At 44.5% G+C, this 19,661-nt stretch overlaps 1 long non-coding RNA gene across 1 annotated transcript; it reads left to right on the top strand.

Annotated features, from left to right (window-relative positions):
* Position 1: 1 nt before the first annotated feature.
* On the top strand, positions 2–19,335 carry LOC103348329 (uncharacterized). Its single transcript, XR_007924552.2, has 3 exons — positions 2–98; positions 14,084–14,172; positions 19,201–19,335. It is a non-coding gene; the product is annotated as an uncharacterized lncRNA (long non-coding RNA).
* Positions 19,336–19,661: the final 326 nt, after the last annotated feature.

A 19,661-nucleotide genomic window follows, 5' to 3' on the forward strand; every position in this document is an offset into this window, starting at 1 on the left:
GCCGCCCAACTAGCCTACGGCAACGACCCGCCCACCTCAGGCCCCGCCTACCCCTCGACTCTACTGCCGCGGCGATAGGAAGGCCCGGCGCGCCGGAAGTACGTCATCTCTCGGGGCCCCAAGTTTATTTCCTTTTTCCTGAGACGCAGCGGGGGAAGGGGGCGTGGAAAGGGAAGGGAAAGGGGGCGGCGGGGGGAAAGGAAAAGGAAACTGAAAGGGAAAGGGGGCGGGGCGGGGACCATCTGTTAATGACAAAGGTCTGGCGCCAACCCACCGAGTGACTGCGTTTTAATGCCCTGTGTGTAGAGCATGTATTGACTTAAAACCATTGGTAAAAGTGGCTAAGCAACTTTTGGTAAAAGTGGCCAACTAGTCAAGACAACCACCCAGCTAACTACCAAGCAGCCAGAACTGATAATGGAGAGCAGGTGCACAGATGAGTGAATGAGCACTCAGTGAGCCACAATGACAGAACACAGGATGAGATTGCCAGAACTCGGTAGGCACAGAAAACTCCTGTGTCAGTGGAAATGAACTGAGACCTATTTGGATGACCAAGTTGAGCCTTGGGAACTCTCCCGTGGGGAGATCCAACTAGGATGCTCTTGGGGTGCCTCTTTAGTCCCACTGACTTTCAGGAAGAGATTGAAGTGAATGCTTAACTAACAAGGTGCTCACTACACTACAGCAGCAAAATAGGTGGTGGAGATGGGCGCATCCTGATTTACAGCCCAACTCTGGAGTACTGACTGGGGAAATGGGATATGCTCTGTAACTCTATGTTCTGCTCCACTGCAAAATATAAAGAGAGAGCGACAAACAGCTTACCTAGACGATGGAAATAGCTCAGTTTTAAAAACATAGGTGTGGTTCCAGAGCCTCTTGTTGGTAGCACAAGTGTGAATATGACATTCATCTGTGAAATGAGGACAATAATCTACTTTGGGTAAGGTGATGACATATGGAAATCCTGGCACCATAAATGTTATTACTGGCCCAAAAGGACCTGGTGAGATACCACATCCCATTAAGTCTGATCAGTCCACAGTTGATCTCCGTGTTCTGATGTTGTTACAAATAGGTCATGCACTCATAGAATGGCAGATGCCCTAAACAGCACTCTGGCCTCAGAATCAGTCCTTAAGGCATTTGGATCCTGCTAAAAAGCCCATGAGAGTTTCTCAGGCATGGGAAGACAAGACACTGTGGCAAAAAAATGACCCAAATGAAAGATCTCTGTGAGTGAGATCCCAGCGGAAAGAAGGGGCCATCAAAGAAGGAGGTACCCTTCTCTGAAGGGAAGAGAGAACTTCCATTTTGATTATGACCTTGTCTAAATAAGGTTGGAGTTTGTGAACTCAAGAGGCTTCCATAGCCTTGGCAGCTCATGACTAGAGCCTCAGGTGATTACTGAAGTCATAAATAAGAGTGTCAATTGTTAAATCAACAACAGGAATCACTGTGCACTTCCTCCCATGTAGGATCTCTGTCCTTAATGTATCATACTATGCAAATTAATAGTAACACTAGTCTTCAAACAGTACTTTATACTTTGTGTTTCTGTGTGGGTGCAAACTGTTGAAATCTTTTTTTAGTATATACTAAGTTGATCTTCTGTATGTATATAAAGATAATGAAGATAATTAAAAATGAATTGTAATGAAGAATGGGATGGCAGAGGGTGTAGGAGATGGGATGGGTTTTGGGTGGGAGGGAGGTTATGGGGGGAAAAACCGCTATAATCCAAAAGTTGTACTTTTGAAATTTATATTTATTAAATAAAAGAAAAAAACAAATAGGTCATACACAAGAATCCCTAAGATTTTTGTGTGCCCTGTTATAATGTGCCTGCCCAAGCCCAGCACTGACTTAGTCTTTTACAGAGTTACAGCTCATTTCACATTCATTGTTCAGGCATGGCTTTCCAAAGTCCATTGATGCCCAAACATTGGCACCTCCTGTAACAACACAAAAGTCATTTTTTTTAGTTTAGATAATCTGCCCAGACTGCTGCTTTTTTTCCCCTAACATTGACCCTGATATTCTTTGTAAAAAAAAAAAAAAAAAAAAAAAAAAAGGAAAATCAGAGTTACACAGAGAGATGAAGAAGAAAGCATTAGCAGGGAGCTGGATTGGAAGTGGAGCAGCCAAGACTCAAACTGGCACCCATATGGGATGCTGGCACTACAGGCAGTGGCTTTACCCACTACACCACTACGCCAGCTCCTGGCTGCCTGTTGTTGAAGTGACTTTACTGCTACTTGGCTTAGCTGAGGATGCTGTAGTTCACCATAGGACACTGGCAGGATTGTAGAAGCCATGACCCTTGCACTGAGAGCAGGAAATTCCTACATCAGTATCTCAGGCAGGCTGTTCCCACCCTTTACTTAAATATAGCCAGAGAAGGTATCTTAAACAGTCCCATTAAGTTATGAGCAGTTGTCATTTTTTAAAAATCAGATCATTTTATTGGGGATCCTTTTGTTCCTCCTGTGCCAACCATGCTTTGTTCTGCCTTCCGTTCCTATACAAAAAAAAAGTCTGATTCCACTTGCTTAAAACACCAAGATGGACCTGGTTATCCTCCAGCTATATGCCAGTTTGTGAAAATCCCAGTTGAAATGCAGTGCCCAAAACTTAACACTGTAAATAGTATTTTACAATGGTACTGTGAGATGTAATCCTTTGATATGGAGAGTCATAAAAGTAATGTTAAGACTTTGTTTATTGCATTATGTTGATAGTTATATCATAAAAATTAAATAGATCCTGTCCTATTTAAGTTTACCATGGCTAAGGTCAAAGACATGGGCTTCCACATAACTTAATTCAACAGCTCTGGCTCTAGGAGATTAATGGCACTCACTGAAAGATATATGTGTTACCTTTTATCATCCAGGAGTGATTTAGATCTGTCCATTGTTTGAATTTATATTAGTGATGAAAAGATTGTACAAGAGGAAGAATCTCTCCTCTATGTCCCTGGTAGGAAATAACTTTGTGTTAAGTAATAGCAAAATTAGAATATTTTAGTGTTTTTGTCAGGCTTCCTCTAGTTTTTATATATAATTCTTCAAGAAGTGAATACAATAAGTAGTGTTTCCCAAACTTACTTAAACAACAGTTTTTATTCTTGAAACATTCATTAACACCTTGCAGAATGTGTAGAACACAGTTTGGAAAGTACTGTCTTTTTAATTTATTGACTTTGAAAGATGTGCATGAAATAATATAGAAAGATGTACACTTAATACTGAAGCATAAAAAAGGGAAAACAGACCAGTGTTGTGGCAAATTAGGCTAAGCTGCTCCTTGTGACTCCTGCATCCCATATCAGGGTGCTGGTTTGAGTCCTGGCTACTCAGCACTTCCAATCCAGCTTCCTGCTAATGTGCCTAGGAAAGCAACCAAAGATGGCCCAAGAATTTGGGCCCCTTCCACTACTGAGGGAGCCCAAGATGGTGTTCCTGCCCGGTGGCTTCAGCCTGGCCCACAAGCGGCCGTTGCAGCCGTTTGGGGAGTGAACCAGCAGATAGATCTCTCTCCTCTCTTTCGATCTCTCTCTCTCTCTCAGTTGCTCTGCCTTTCAAATAAATAAATAAAGAAATAGTTCTCTAAAAAGTAAAACAATAGTATATTTTGATCTTTTTAGCTAAGCTAATGTTAAAAGGAAAATCTTTCTACTAAGAGTAGTTAGCTACAGAATTAATGTTTTTCATACATATTTCTAAAATTTCTGATTTTTTAAAAAAGATTTATTTATTTATTTGAAAGGCAGAATTACAGTGAGAGACAGAGAGAGAAAGAAAAATCTTCCATCCGCTGGTTCATCCCCCAAATGACCACAATGGCTGGGGTTGAGCCAGATTGAAGCCAGAAGTTTCATTTGCGTCTCTCTCATTGGTGCAGGGGCCCCAGGACTTGAGCCATCTTCCACTGTCTTCCCAGGCACATTAGCTGGGAGCTGGATTGGAAATGGAGCAGCCAGGACTTGAATTGGCATCCACATGGAATGTCGGCATTGTGAGTGGAAGATTAACCTGCTATGCCACAATGCTGGCCCCCAAGTTTCTGGTTTTTTTTTTTTTTTTTTTTTTTTTTTTTTTTTTTTTATGAATCTGTATTAGTGTTCTTTTATAGTAAGAAAAAGAAAAAAGATATTCCAGGTTGTAATAAATGCAAAAATAATTGTTTGCTTTTTATTTGTTTTCTATGATTACATAGCAAATTACCACAAACTTTGTGGCTGAAGTCAACACAAATATATACATATATATTTTAAAGATTTATTTTATTTATTTGAATGACAGAGTTACAGAGAGAGGTAGAGACAGAGAGAGAGGTCTTCCATCTGCTGGTTCACTCTCCAGATGGCCATAACGGTGGAGCTGTGCTGATCCGAAGCCAGGAGCCAGGAATTTCTTCCAGGTCTCCCACGTAGGTGCAGGGGCCCAAGGACTTGGACCATCCTCTACCGTTTTCCCAGGCTATGGCAGAGAGCTGGATTGGAAGAGAAACAGCCAGGACTAGAACCGGCACCCATATGGGATGCCGGTGCTTCAGGCCAGGGCTTTAACCCACTGCGCCACAGTGCCGGCCCCAACACAAATATATTAACTCAGTGTCCTTGGGTCAGGAGTCTGGGACATTTCAATTGTGTCCTCCGCTGAGGGTCTCCAAGCTGAAATCAGGTGTCTGCTGACTGATTAGCCAGTTGGAGACTCAACTAAGGTCCACTTCAAGTGTCCTCAAGTTATTGTCAGAATTCATTTCCTTGTGGTCCTATCACTTACGGGCCTCATATTCTTGCAAACTTGGCTACTGCTCTCCGTTCCTAGAGGCCGCTCAGGTCCTCACCACATGCTCCTCTTAATAGCATGGCAGTTTGCAGCTTCAATTGTCTCCTTAACATTTCACCTTCCTTTAAAGGGCTCATCTGATTAGGTCAGGCCCACCAACGACAAGCTCCCTTTGATCAATTCAAGGCCAATTGATTAGTAACATAATCACAGAAGTGACATCATATTCATTGGTCCTGCTTTAATGAAGAGGAGGGGATTAGAGTAGTATATGTACACTAAGGTTATTTGAACACAATGAGTCTTCACAAAGTTCATGGAAAAGGCACAGAATACTTTTTTTTTTTTTAAAAGATTTATTTGAGGCCGGCGCTGTGGCTCACTAGGCTAATCCTCCGCCTTGCGGCGCTGGCACACAGGGTTCTAGTCCCGGTCAGGGCGCCGGATTCTGTCCCGGTTGCCCCTCTTCCAGGCCAGCTCTCTGCTGTGACCAGGGAGTGCAGTGGAGGATGGCCCAAGTACTTGGGCCCTGCACCCCATGGGAGATCAGGATAAGCACCTGGCTCCTGCCATTGAATCAGCGCGGTGCGGCGGCCATTGGAGGGTGAACCAACGGCAAAAGGAAGACCTTTCTCTCTGTCTCTCTCTCTCACTGTCCACTCTGCCTGTCAAAAAAAAAAAAAAAAAGATTTATTTGAAAGCAGAGTGACAGAGACAAAAAGATTTTCCATCTGCTGGTTCACTCTCCAAAAGGCTACAATGGCTAGTCTTGTGCCAGGATGAAGGCAGGAGCCAGGAATTCCACCCAGGTCTCCCACCTGGGTGCAGGGGGCCAGGTACTTGGGCCATCTTCCACTGCCTTCCCAGGTGCATTAGCAGGGAGCTGAATCAGAAGTGGAGCAGGTAGGACTCAAATTGACACTCTAATACAGATGCTGGCGTTGCAAGTGGCAACATGGGGCAGTGGTTTGCTAAGAAGTCATGCTTGCTGCAAAGCTTCCTAAAATGTATAGGATAATTCTTCATAGCAAAATGTCAATAGTGCTGAGGTTGAGAAGCCTAACTTAACACAAAGGCATTTGCACAGTGTGTTGCACTCAGTATTTTGTTTCAGAAATATCTCATTATCTCATAAATAATGGTGTGTTTATACAAGATGGTATCATACAGCAATGAAAAAATGAACTATCACTATTTTCAACAATGTGGCTATATCTCACAAAGATTATGGTTAAGCTAGAGAAGCCAGACATGAAAGAGTATAGACAATATGATTCTTTTTACATGACAAGGATAAATGGGAAGAGTTAATTTGTGTTGTTAGATGTCACTAATGAAACAGGCTCTTCCACTTCTTTCCTTAATGACACAGCCTTGGGTTTTGCTTTTGTAGTGATCTCTATCCTGAAAGTCTCCAAAGGCTGATGATGCTTTGTTTTTGGATCTGGGTACTGCTTGCACAGATGTATACACATAGTGAAACTCATTAGGTCTGTATGAATACTTAGGATTTATCTATTTTTCTGAATAAATATTTTCTATTGAAAATCATGCATATTTATCATAACACATATTTTCCGTGAAATTTTTGAAGACATGTTATATGTATGGATTTCAAAACTTTTTTGCACCAAAATAAACTCATCTTTTAACTCCATTTTCTGAACTTTTTGTGTATATACATTAGGAGATGCTGTTTGATTATCATGTTTATGTCACTTAAGAGTGAGAGCATCATTTTCTGATTCCTGGATTTATAAATAGGAAAGTTTGTAGACTATGTTCTTTTCCTTTAAGATGTATTATATTCATTTGAAAAGCAGAGTGACAGAGAAAGAGGGAAACACAGAGAAAGAAATCTTCCACTGCTGATTCATTTCCCACATGGCAGGGCCAGGCCGAAGGCAGGAGCCTGGAATTCCATTCAGTTTCTCACATGGGTGGCAGGAGCCCAAGTGCCTGGGCCATCCTCTGGTGCTTTCCCAGGTGCACTAGCAGGGAGCTGGATCGGAAGTGGAACAACCAGAATTTGAACCGATACGGGATGCATATTTCAACAGGCTACATCACAACGCTGGCCCTTATTTTCTTAAATAGATTCCCAACAGAGTTTTCTGGTGGGAACAGTGGAGATTTTTGAAGGTTACTTTTACTGAATAATGACAATCACTAAAGTTTGCAGTGTTTATTTTTAACTAAAGAACAACAAGGTGTGATTCTGCTGAGCCAAACTTTAAAATTTTTACAAGCTAGTGGTGCCGTCATGTCCTTGATGGTTTATCTTGCCATGAAAGGACAGTATGTGCTGAATCAGTGCTTTCTCTGATAGGAGGGATTCCGGAAGTTTGCCAGTTTTTATTTTATATTTGTGTTGAGTTTTTTCCATTTAAGTAAATAAATCATGTAGTCCTAAGGCTGGAATTTAAGATTAGGGTACTGTAATATTGCGTTGTGTTAAAAGCAGGTATTTTACTATTCAGAGCCCACAGCCAGGGTCCCTGAGACTACTCTTGATTGACCAGAAGAACTCAGAAAAACTTATACTGTGACAGTTTGTTACAGTGAAAAGACACAGACTAGAATCAGCAAAGGTAGAGGGCACAGGACAAAGTCTGGGAAAGACCAACACAAGTTTCCAGTCGTCTTTGGTGAGTGGACCTGTGGATGGAACTTAATTTTCTCCAGCAATAGTGTGTGATGTACTCACCACGATACTGCCTGCCAGGAAGCTGTACAAGTCTGAGTGTCAGGTTATTGGGGTAGCCATGCAGGCAAAGAGCACGCACATGACTAACCTTAGCTATTCAGTCTCCAGCCTCCCAGAAATCAAACTGATGCCATATGGCCCAAGGCCCCCATCATAAATCACCTTGTTAGCATGAACCATCTGGCATAGCCCAAGGCCCCAGGTAAACAAGGACATTCTGAATAGGCAGGATATTCTAAGGACTTAGAGGTGGCTCTGTCAGGAGCAAGACCATTTTTTGGAATTTGTAGGGCTTGGACAACTTGAACCTAGTGAGTTAACCTTTTACTACAGAGAGTCTAACAAAATAGTCTACTTTAATATGATTTCTTATAAAAATATTGTAAGATGTGTGATAGAATAACTCTTGCTGTTCTTAGTGTTATATATTATTAATGTTAGCCGTCGCAAAACACACCGAACACTGGAGTAAGGGAAAGGGTTTATTGGGGAACACCCTACGGACTGGAATGAAGGGGCAGCGAAGGAAAAAGAGAGAGAAGGAGACTGTAAGAGAGAGAGACAGAGAGGAGGAGAGAAGCCAAGAGAGACCAAGAGAGCGCAGGAGAGAAGGATCAAGAGAGCAGGTGTTCAGGAACAGGCCCTTTTAAAACTTTGCCTGAGGGTGGGCAGGGAAGCAGGAGCAGCGAATCCCATTAGGATGGGGGTGGAACCTAGCACAGGTAGCTGGGCCATGCGGCCACCTGGCTAAAACTTCGCCAGTTTCCTAACACTTACTGTAATCAAATTCAGCTACCTCAACTTCTAGAACCAAAGTGTCAAGACAATAAGGATATCTCCATGGCAATTACTAACTCAAAGAATTAGGGATAGGGAAAGAAAAACGAGCAAAAGCCGCTAAAGACGCAGTCTCGCAGGAGAGAGATGATGAGAATGGTAGCTAGCATGCCCTGAATATTTGGTGTGATTTATGTGTTGAAATTATCTTGAATCTTCACCCCAATATTATGATAGGCATTTTTATCTCCCTTTCCCACACGGGCAAAACCCAGTGAATGAGACCTAAAGAAACTTGCCTATGCTTTGCTGCCAATAAATGCCCAAACAAGATAGCAGTAGTCTATGCCTGTGCTAATGAGAAGGCCTTTGGGGAAAGAAGTCAGGCAGTACTTACTCAGTGAAGTAAATATGTATACCTCCCCCTACCCAACATCCCATGCTTCTGTATCCCAGAGAAATCGTCATACCGATCCATAAAAGTATCGGCAAGAGTCTTTGTTACCTTATTTGTGGGAGGAAGGAGCTGGAGATAATCTAGAAGAAGGTGGAGAAATTTACGTGACATATGCAGCCTTGGAACCCCGCGCAGCAGTGAGAAGCCACACACTGTGCACACACAATAGTGTGGACATATCTTAAAGATACAGTGTGTGAAAAAATAAGAAATGGTGCATGTGTCAACTGAGAATGCAAACAGTGAATGAAAATCCACATTAGGTGTTTAATGAAAGTAAATGCGCACTTAGTGACATATCCAGCATGTCCCTGAATGTGTACAGGGTGGACAATTGCAATATGGACTAGGGGTGAATTAGGAAATAATACAAGAGAAGGACTTTGTGCAGACTCATAATAATAATTTGCACTGAACTAAGGAGTGTGGTTGCTCACCATTGTGCCTCTGAGGAAAACCAAATGAAGAATAAAAATGGATTTTGCTGAGCCTAAAACAGACAAGTCTAAAACAGGCAAGGTTTTTGCGTTTCTGTGGATGTTAAAAACATAATTCAATGAACAAATATTTTTAAAGAATACAATTACAGAGTGTGCTTGCTTTAAAAGCAATGAAGAGCCGGCGCTGTGGCTCACTAGGCTAATCCTCCACCTTGCGGCGCCGGCACACCGGGTTCTAGTCCCGGTCAGGGCACCAGATTCTGTCCCGGTTGCCCCTCTTCCAGGCCAGCTCTCTGCTGTGGCCAGGGAGTGCAGTGGAGGATGGCCCAAGTGCTTGGGCCCTGCACCCCATGGGAGACCAGGATAAGTACCTGGCTCCTGGCTTCGGATCAGCACGATGCGCCGGCCGCAGCGCGCCGGCCACGGCGGCCATTGGAGGGTGAACCAACGGCAAAGGAAGACCTTTCTCTCTGTCTCTCTCTCTTACTGTCCACTCTGCCTGTTAAAAAAAAAAAGCAATGAAGAAATAAACGTGATATGGCAGGAATTAATGACAGAGAGCATTTTCTTTTTTGTAGGGTAGTTGGGGCATCCTCAACACATGACAGGCAGAGACCTAACTCATAAGAGGCATCACCTATTTTCCAAGCAGAGCAAAAAAGATGTTTCAAGTGGAAGACGGTGTATTACATCCTGACTGTTCAAGGACAGAAAGGGGGATAGGGTCAGAATAGTGAGTGGGAGGGAAAATGAGATCAAATGAAGTTGGATGGCTAAGCAGGGGTCAGTCATAAAGCACCTAAAGGGCATTTTAATGAAAGCAATGAAAAGCCGTAAGAGAGTGCAGAGAAATGAAAAACACAGTTGAATTTATGTTTAAAAGATCTTTTGGAAGCCTTGTGCAGAACGGATCAGAGGAAGGCAAGAACAGAGGGAATAGAGCCACCCAGGAGGGCTGTGAGTGACTGGAATGGGGTCATGGAGAGAAAGGGACCCAGAAGGCCAGCGGCACTGGCTGAGGGGCAGTTAACGGAGACACGCTTAGGACAGCCAGGCTGCCCGGACTCCTGCTGGAAAGAGTGCCATTTGCTCTGACACAGGCATGCTGATGGTGGACTCGGGCTTGAAAGAGAAATTGCCGCGGTTTTATGAGTGAACTGTGACAAACTTCAATAAAACAAAAGTAGTGCAGGAGCAACACACCAGGGCCCACCACACGTGTGAGTCCACTTCCCCAGGTGCCTGGCATGTCTGCTCTTTCCCCAGCCCCTTACCTACCCTGGTGGGCGAGTGCACTCACATCCCTACCCAAAGCACTTCTGCGCCAACGTGCCCAGACCTGCAGGCTCCTGGGAACACTCCAGTAAGGAAGGTAACCATCACATCTACCAGGACTGCTCCAAAAGAAACCAAATCAGCCTTCCAGTTTCCATAGAGAAATTCAGCTGTGACTTCCATGCGAGTTGTTGTTTAATATAATGTCTAAGATGAAAATGACGCTGAATGGAAACAGTGACGGCGTAGACGGGGCAGAAAAGATGAGCGAATTTAAAAACCACAATAGAAACTATGCAAAATGTAATGCAGTGAAAGACTGGAAAAAAGTGAGAGTTTAAGCCTAAAATTTAACTTGAGAACTGAAAGGAGAAGGGGAGGAGGATTCACAATGTTGAAAGAAATAGTGGCTAAAATTTTGCAGACTTGATGAAAACTGCAAACCTGTGGATCCAAGTTCAATAGTCCGGGAGCAAGAAACATGAAGTCAGCTACGTACACCATAGCACATCGTCATCAAATCGCTTAAAGACTAGGGGTAAACAGAACATCTTAGAAGCAACCCAAGAAAAAGACCTTATATACAGAGCAAAGTTGAGAGTGTAGTTTTCGCGGGAAACATTGCACATTAGATGGCAACTGAACAATATCTTGAGAGTCTTGAAAGGAAAATTTAAAAAAGGTCAGCCTGTCAGCCTAGACTTATAATGTTAATCTGTTGCTCAGATTTTTTCAGCTCCATCTTATGCCATTGTGAGCACTTTTACAATGTGAACGTTTTCTCCTGTCTTGTTGACAAATCATCATTTCTTTTCAGAACTTCATTACTTCCTGGGGCTGGCATTGTGGCCACTGCCTGTGCTGGAGGCATCCCATATGGATGCTGGTTCGATACCCAGCTACTTTACTTCTGGTCCAGCTCCCTGGTAATGCGCCTGGGAAAGCAGCAGAGGATGACCCAACTGCTTGGTCCCCTGCACCCTCATGGGAGACCTGGAAGTGGCTTCAGGCCACTGGCTTCTGCCTGGCCCAACCCTGGCTGTTGCAGCCATTTGGGGAGTGAGCTATGGGATAGAAGATGCCTTTCTCTCTCTGTTTCTCTGCCTTTCAAATAAATTAATTTTTTTTTAAAAAAAGTCATTACTTCCTGACATTATAAGATGCTCCAGGTTCATCTTGTGTATTTCTTACTCAGCCCTATAATTGGCCATTTCTGGGTTTGTTTTGTTTTCTTTTTTGGTTAGAGAATGGTATTCAGAAATAAGATCTGGGTGCTGTGTGTATTTGTTGCTCAGAGACATCAATGTTTTGACACTCTTGGGTATATGCACATATATATTTACTTATATATCTATCTCTGTGCGTGTTTAAATATCAGTTCATCCTGTTGTCTCTGTTTCTTTTATTTTTAAAATATTTATTTGCTTATTTTAAAGTCAGAGATAGAGGGAGAGAGAGAAAGAGAGAGAGAGAGAGAGAGAGAGAGAGAGAGAGGTCTTCCATTCGCTGGTTCCCTCCCAAAATGGCCACAGCTGTTGGGACTGGGCCAAGCTGAAGCCAGGAGTCAGGGGTTTCTTCCAGGTCTCCCACACAGGTGTAGGGGCCCAAGCACTTGGGCCATCCTCCACTGCTTGCCCAGGCACATGAGCAGGGAGCTGGACAGGAAGTGGAGCTGCTGGGTCTCAGACCTGCACCCACAGGGGACGCCAGTGTTGCAGGCAGTGGCTTTACACATTGTACCACAACGCTGGCCCCAGTTGTCTCTAGTTCTAATTCAGCCCCATAAGCCCATTTCATTCTTCCTCCCTTGCTTATTTGAAACCTCCTTCCCCTCCTCCCCCCACCCCGGTTTTCCCTTTCCCCTACCCCCTTCTCCTTCTCTTTCTCTTCTTCTTCTAGGTTTCTTTCTTTATTTATTTGAGAGGCAGAGCTACAGGGGGAAAGTCAGACAAAAATTTCTTCTGTCTGCTGGTTCATTCCCCAAATGGAGCTGTGCCAATCCAAAGCCAGGAGCCAGGAGCATCTTCCAAGTCGCCCACGCAGGTACAAGGGTCCAAGCACTTGGGCCATCTTTCGCTGCTTTCCAGGCCATAAGCAGAGAGTTGGATCAGAAGAGAAGCAGGTGGGACACGAACTGGCATCCATATGGGATACCAGCAACATAGGCAGAGGAGACTTAGCCTACTAAGCCACAGCGCTGGCCGCTTATTTGAATCTTCTTTGATGGGAGGGAATCTGACACATTTCTCTTTCTTCCGTGTCCTGTCTCTTTGTCTGTCTGTCTGTCTCTCTCTCTCTCTCTACATACACACACACACATAAGGGCTTCAAAAAGTTTGTGGAAAATGGAATTAAAAGATAATGCATGTTTTTCATGAAATTTTAAAGCCCTCATGTCCATATATGTGAGTGTATACATATGTGTATATATATATTTATTAGATATATATTTAACTTCTCTGTTCACCTAATATACTACTGAGGTGTTTGTTTCAGAATTTCCAACTTTGTGTAAACAAGTTTACCAACCAAAGAATAGTGTTTGGGGCCAGTGCTGTGGTACAGTGGGTTAAAACCATGGCTGGCATCCCATATGGGCACCAGTTTGATCTGGCTACTTCTGATCCAGCTCTCCTCTATGGCTTCAGAAAGCAGTAGAAGATGGCCCAAGTCCTTGGGCCCCTGCACTCACGTGGGAGACCCGGCAGAAACTCCTGGCTCCTGGCTTCAGATCAACTTGGCTCTGGCTGCTGAGGCCATTTGGGGAATCAACCAGAAGATGGAAGACCTCTCTCTCTCTCTCTCTCTCTCTCTCTCTGGCTCTACTTCTCTCTGTAACTGTGTCTTTTAAATAAATAAAATAAATCTTTTAAAAAAAGAATAGTGTTTATGTCATGTTCTTTTTAATCTTTATCTTTATGGAGTCCAATCAAAACATTCTCCAAAGTTACATAAAACAACTTCATTCCCTCTTCCCATTTGGTGAGGTTCTCTCATACATTTGTAATATTATTAAGTTCATTTGTCACATGCAGCATTCTGCATTAACTCTTTGTGTGTGCAATTCTGCAGGTTTTGACAATGGCTGGAATTGTGTGTCCACCAAAAGACCACGCAGAATCGTTCAATTTCCCTAAATATGACATCTCTGATGGTTTTATCACCAAAAAAAAGGGGGAATTTTAGCCAGTTGATCAATTTTTTATGTGACAAATCTTTCTAAAGGTGTGACGCAGTTGAGTTGTTTAGTAACACACAGGTGTTCCCTGATGCTGGCCAAGTCTGCACACAAGTAGATCCCCAGGTGACGTGGCCATCCAGACCCAAACCTGCCAAGCTGTGCCTCTGTGTGGTGCTTGCTGTCCCGCTTCTGCACCTGCCACTGTCTCAGGTGCCATGATGTCAAGCTGTTATACAGTATCTGTCTAAATATTTAAGGCACTTTCCATTCTTTTTGTTTGTTTCAAGCACTAGTTCATAATTGCAATTATAGCCTAATGTGATAAAATAAATGTATTTTCATAGATTTTGCTCTAAAGTAAAGTTCTAATAAAAACTTACTTTCAGTATTTACTATGAGCTGTCAGTTCTGTTTGACAGGATTCACTATATTTGGATTTTTTTTTAGAGAGAGAATTATTCTTTCAGAATCTTCTCTACTCCTTGTACGTCAACCAGCACTAGGCTGAGACGAAGATGTGATTTGCCTTCCAAGAGGTAAGTTGGGACGTTACATCTACCAAGACGATTCGGAATAACCCGGAGTGGGCAAGTGTTCTGTGTGCAATGTTGGAATTCAGGGTGGAATTCTATGGGATCCCAGCAGACTAAAGGTCTACTCTACAGTGTGTATGAGCTACGTAACTTAAGAATTCAAGAACTTTTTCCCTTGTCCTTGGCCTCCTCCCTGCTTCACAGGCTGGAAATATATGCCACCACTCCTGCTCCCCCATCTTCTTCACATTAGCGGTGAAACGAGCCCCTGCCCAAAGCAAGGACTTCGCTATGTAGGGCACTCCTCCTCTCCACTCCCACGCGATCACTACCAAATTTTACCTGTGCCCTCACTCACCTCCTACCTGTCTCTGCCAGGCCCGAAGCCAAATGTTTGCCATGCCCTACTTATTCCAGATCCATACTACTGCTGCCGCCTCACTTCTTAACTTCTCACTGCTCAGCACTCTTCTGTCTTTCTCGTAGGCCTCACTGTCACATACACCTCTACTCTTCCTGAGACACAAATCCATCTTGTTGTACCATTTCCTTGCTGAAACTCCTTCAAGGTCTCCTGTTGTCATGAAGGATAAGGCTCCAGCCCACTGGCATGGCCTGTGTGGCCTGGCAGCTGGCCTCTGCTCCCTTTCTCCATCTCATCTGATACCATCTCCACTGTATCTTGGTCTCCCCACCTCTTGTGAGGCTCTCCCCCCACCCAGCATTAATGCCATGCCTATTGATACTTCAAGACCCAGCTCAAGGTGTGGTTCCCTGATTGGGACAAATATACTAATATGAGATGTTAGTGGTGGGGGAGGTGGAGTGAGTGGTATGTGGGCTCTTTGTATTGCTACCTCATAATTTTTGTTTTGCAAATTTCATGATATTCTGAAATAAAATATTTTTAAAAATAAAAATGGGGCCGGCGCCGCGGCTCACTAGGCTAATCCTCCGCCTAGTGGCGCCTGCACACCGGGTTCTAGTCCCGGTTGGGGCGCCGGATTCTGTCCCGGTTGCCCCTCTTCCAGGCCAGCTCTCTGCTGTGGCCAGGGAGTGCAGTGGAGGATGGTCCAGGTGCTTGGGCCCTGCACCCCGTGGGAGGCCAGGAGAAGCACCTGGCTCCGCCATCGGATCAGCGTGGTGCGCTGGCCGCAGCGCGCCGGCTGCGGCAGCCATTGGAGGGTGAACCAACGGCAAAGGAAGACTTTTCTCTCTGTCTCTCTCTCTCACTGTCCACTCTGCCTGTCAAAAAATAAATAAATAAATAAATAAAATAAAAAATAAAAATGGGCCAATAATGGGTTAAGATACCACTTGTGTAGTCAGCATCCCATATGAGAGTACTGGTTTAAGTCCCGGATGTTCCACTTCCATTCCAGCTCACTGCTAATGTGCCAGAAAAGGCAATGGCAGACAGTCCAAGTACTTGGGTCCTATCACCCACGTGGGAGACCTGGATGGACTTCCTGGTTCCTGGCTTCAGCCTGGCCCATCCCTGCCTGTTGTGGCCATTTGGGGGAGTGAACCAGCAGGTAAAACTCTCTCTCCCTCCCTCTCTCTACATTTCAAATAAATAAGTAGATCTTACAAAAACCAGAACCCAGCTAAGTATTTTCTGCACTGAGTGTTCTCCATGTCTCCTTTGCTGCAGCACCTGCCTGTGCCTTCTCTGTATTTTGTGTCTGTTTTCCTGTCAACATGTGATTTCCTGGGTGTTGCAACGTAATTCTTACCCAAGAGATAGTGAGCACATGCCAACCTTGCATTTATCTCATGGGTGAAGGAACTCATAAAGTGGGTTCAAGAGAGAATTGAAAAACTGGGATTGTTATTATGAATGAAAACAAAATGGAATGATGACTTAAAATCACTAAATTAGAAGCAGGCTTAGTTAATACCCTACAAAGCAATTGAACTGTAACATTTGGGATTACCTCATTTGTCCACCACAGAAAGGAAAACTCAGCAGTTTCTTAGGAGATGATGCCTAACTTTACAGGGCTGTACGACATCTGAACCTAATCTATAATAAACTGTCAAAAATAAATAGTCAAAACTTTCTCCTAGAGAGTCAGGGGGCCCAGAGGGGGGCTTGTTGGACAATGGATAGCAACAGCATCTCTTTGCTTTATTTCCAACTTCTGGGAAGATTTTCTTAGCACTACTATCATCTACCCTAATGCTATAATTCTTAATTCACTTGATTCTGGCACACACGGTGAACCTGAGGGAACCTAAGGCATTGGTGTTCAGATTGGAGCATGCAGCCTCCTCGGGGTGTGGGAAGATCTCGCAGGGCTTCCTCAGTGCTGGGTAGATTGTGGATGAGCCCTGTCCGGGTCCTCACCCTGAGCATGGCTCCTCCGGCAGCCAGCCTGCCCCTGGGTGTTTGGTCTACAAGCATTTCCCAGCTTCTCATGCAGTCACCTCTGCCACGTCACCAGAGCCTCCTGCTTTTTCCAGGCTAGCTGAGGGGCACATCCTGGGCTCTCTGCACTCCCAGGGAGCCAAACACAGTGGGAGACACCAGTGCCCGCAAAGGATCCTGCCACCTAAGCCAAACTCTTGTTAGCACTCCTTCCCCAGGGACTCTGGATACTGTGTTTGTGTGACTTAAAATACAAAATTAGACTTTCCTGTCAGATTGTAAGTTGGATTTGGCCGGTGGGTTGGCTTTGGCAAAGGAGGTTAAAGGCAGTTAATTTTTTTTTCTTTTTTTAAAGATTTATTTATTTATTTGAAAGACAGAGTTACAGAGAGGCAGAGACAGAGAGAGAGGTCTTCCATCTGTTGGTTCACTCCCCAGACGGCCTCAACGGCCGAAGCTGTGCCGATCTGAAGCCAGGAGCCAGGAGCTTCTTCCAGGTCTCCTATGCGGGTACAGGGGCAAGCACTTGAGCCATCTTTTACTGCTTTCCCAGGCCATAGCTGAGAGCTGAGTCAGAAGTGGAGCAGCCGGGACTTGAACTGGCACCCATATGGGATGCTGGCACTGCAGGCGGCGGCTTTACACGCTACACCACAGCACCGGCCCCAGTAGTTGATTTTCATAAAGGAGAGGATCCTAATGGGCTTCAGAGAATTTGACAAAAATGCCCATATGCATGCATTTCAAATTTTCAGCACCAAAATAAGGTTATCTTTTAACTGTTTTTTTCCACAAATTTTTAGATAAGATTTATTTATTTACTTATTTGAACAGGAGAGAGAGAGAGAGAGAGAGAGAGAGAGAGAGAGAGAGAGATCTTCTATCCATCGGTTCACTCCCCAAGTGACTGCAACATCCGGGAATAGGGAGCTCAAAGCCAGTAGTCAGGAACTCCATCCAGGTCTCCCCTGTAGGTGGGAGGAGCCCAAGGACTTGGGCCATCCTCCTCTGCTTCCCAAATACTTCGGCAGAGAGCTGGATCAGAAGTGGAGCAGCCAGGACTTGAATTAGCACCCCTATATGGGATGTACGGCTTAACCCGCTGCACCATGACTTCATAGATTTTTTGAAAGGCTCTCCCATATTGTCTCCCTCGTATATACTGTCCACAATATCCTGGAAAGTATATTCTTGGCATCTGTAAACTAACGATACAGAAATCTAGATGTCCACTCGAAAGTGTGCATATGTTTGTTAAGCATACACTAAAGCAAGCAAACACCGAAGACCGCTGCACAGGAAGAAAATCCGGGCTTCTGAACTCCAGCTGACGCTGCAGCCGCAACGCTCGTCCTCGCCTGTGTACTTTCAAGCACTGGGCACGTCATTTGTTTAACACCACTTCTTCCTTCAGCCTGGTCAGCTGATCTTTTCTCTACTGATTTGATTTTACACTGTAGACTTTGCTGCAAAGTTCACCTTTCCTAGACTTCGGTGCCAAACTCCTCTTTCTGCTGTTCTCGTTCCTCACTGCCTCTGGTGGATTAATGGGAAGGTCCTAGGATTGATCCCATCCTTGCTGCCCGTTGAAGGATGTTTGGGAAGCACAGGTCAATGTAGTCTGGATTCCACTACAGGAACTTTGAAGTCTCCTGCGTCTACTACATTTTACCCTGTGCACCTTTCTTTTTAGTACTTGTTGCAGTTATTTGCATACCAAATTGCTTTTCTTTCCTCGTGGATGTTCAGTTTTGGGGAAGAATACTTTTTGTTGGTTGTTGATGTTATAAAGAGTAGTTGAACTGAGATAAACCCAATGGACACACTTGTCTGCAGGCATCTTGAGAAGCAGAGTGTGGCTTATCTGCCGTGGTACAACCGTGTCCATTGACACCTGGAACTGTGAGTAGGCCTCTCCTAGCCCTCTAATATACACCATTGGTCGTTAGGACAAACCGGTGAGCACTGTCTACATTTTAAGTGCAGAACTGATGATTAGCAATGGCACCTAAGACCACACAGCCACTAAGGGGTACCAGCTTTCTAGGCAGAACGACTTGGAATTTCTAACCATGGGCCAATGCCGTCTCACAAACTGGATCTGTCAAACTGGGTGAGTAATGAACAAAACAGCCTTGCGCTCCTGACTTGGATTCAGCAGGCTTTTGGGGAGCAAGGCCCAGGGGGCCCATTGTGAACCAGAATGGGAGAGGAGCATTCTTCCGCTGGCAGGTGAGAGCAGCAGCAGCAGCAGCAGCCAGGGCTGTGGGCAGCAAGGCCTTGCATCCAGGATCTGGGGCATGGAGCATCAGAGGGAAGGGCACCACCACCAGAGAGCCCAGGAGCATAGCAGAGCTCATGCTCCAGGGCCCTGCAGGTGCTGGGACTTAGCCACAAGAATAGCGGCACTAGGGTGGGGCTGACTGCCAGCACAAGCAGATGCGGTGATGGGGAGGGGTCTCAGGAGGTGTGGCATCCTCTTCCTATAGCAGCACTGGCACCCAGGCCGAGGAAGCCTGGAACACTCTGGTTTCATTGAGTTCTTCAAGAAAATATTTCATAGACCTTTCTTCACCAAATTTATTTTCTTCACTCTTATTTTATATCTTTTGCAAAAAAAAAAATAGTGCTAAATAAAATTGCCTTTCTTTTACCCTTAGGGCATGTTTGCTGTTGAGCCTGTGAAGTCATCACCCTCAAATTAATTCAGTGGCTTGAAACCACATTTCAATAGCACTGTGAGGCTCCAACAACACTCCCATTGTTATCTGGCCCCACACATGGAGCCACTGCCGCTTTGACTGGATCCCTTCATCTCCACCAGCTTGTTTGTTCTCTACTATCCCTTTATAATCTCCAAGACAGCGGTTGGGCGCGTGACCTTCAAGTGTTCAAAGCAGATTACTATTGACGCCTGCCTTTAAGACATTATGTATCAGGTGATGACTTATTTGATGTGACTGAGTCTTTGATCAGAATGCAATTCCAAGTTTAATGTTGTTCCCACAGATATGCAACTAACTGCTCTGCCATGACCTGAGTTAAGACCAATGGCCGATTGTACCCTGTGTAGACAGCTGGAATGTATAATCCAACTTGAGCACCATTGACCTTATTGAAG

The sequence above is a fragment of the Oryctolagus cuniculus genome, chromosome 1 (genome assembly GCF_964237555.1).
Source record: "Oryctolagus cuniculus chromosome 1, mOryCun1.1, whole genome shotgun sequence".
In the NCBI taxonomy this organism is placed as follows: Eukaryota; Metazoa; Chordata; class Mammalia; order Lagomorpha; family Leporidae; genus Oryctolagus; species Oryctolagus cuniculus.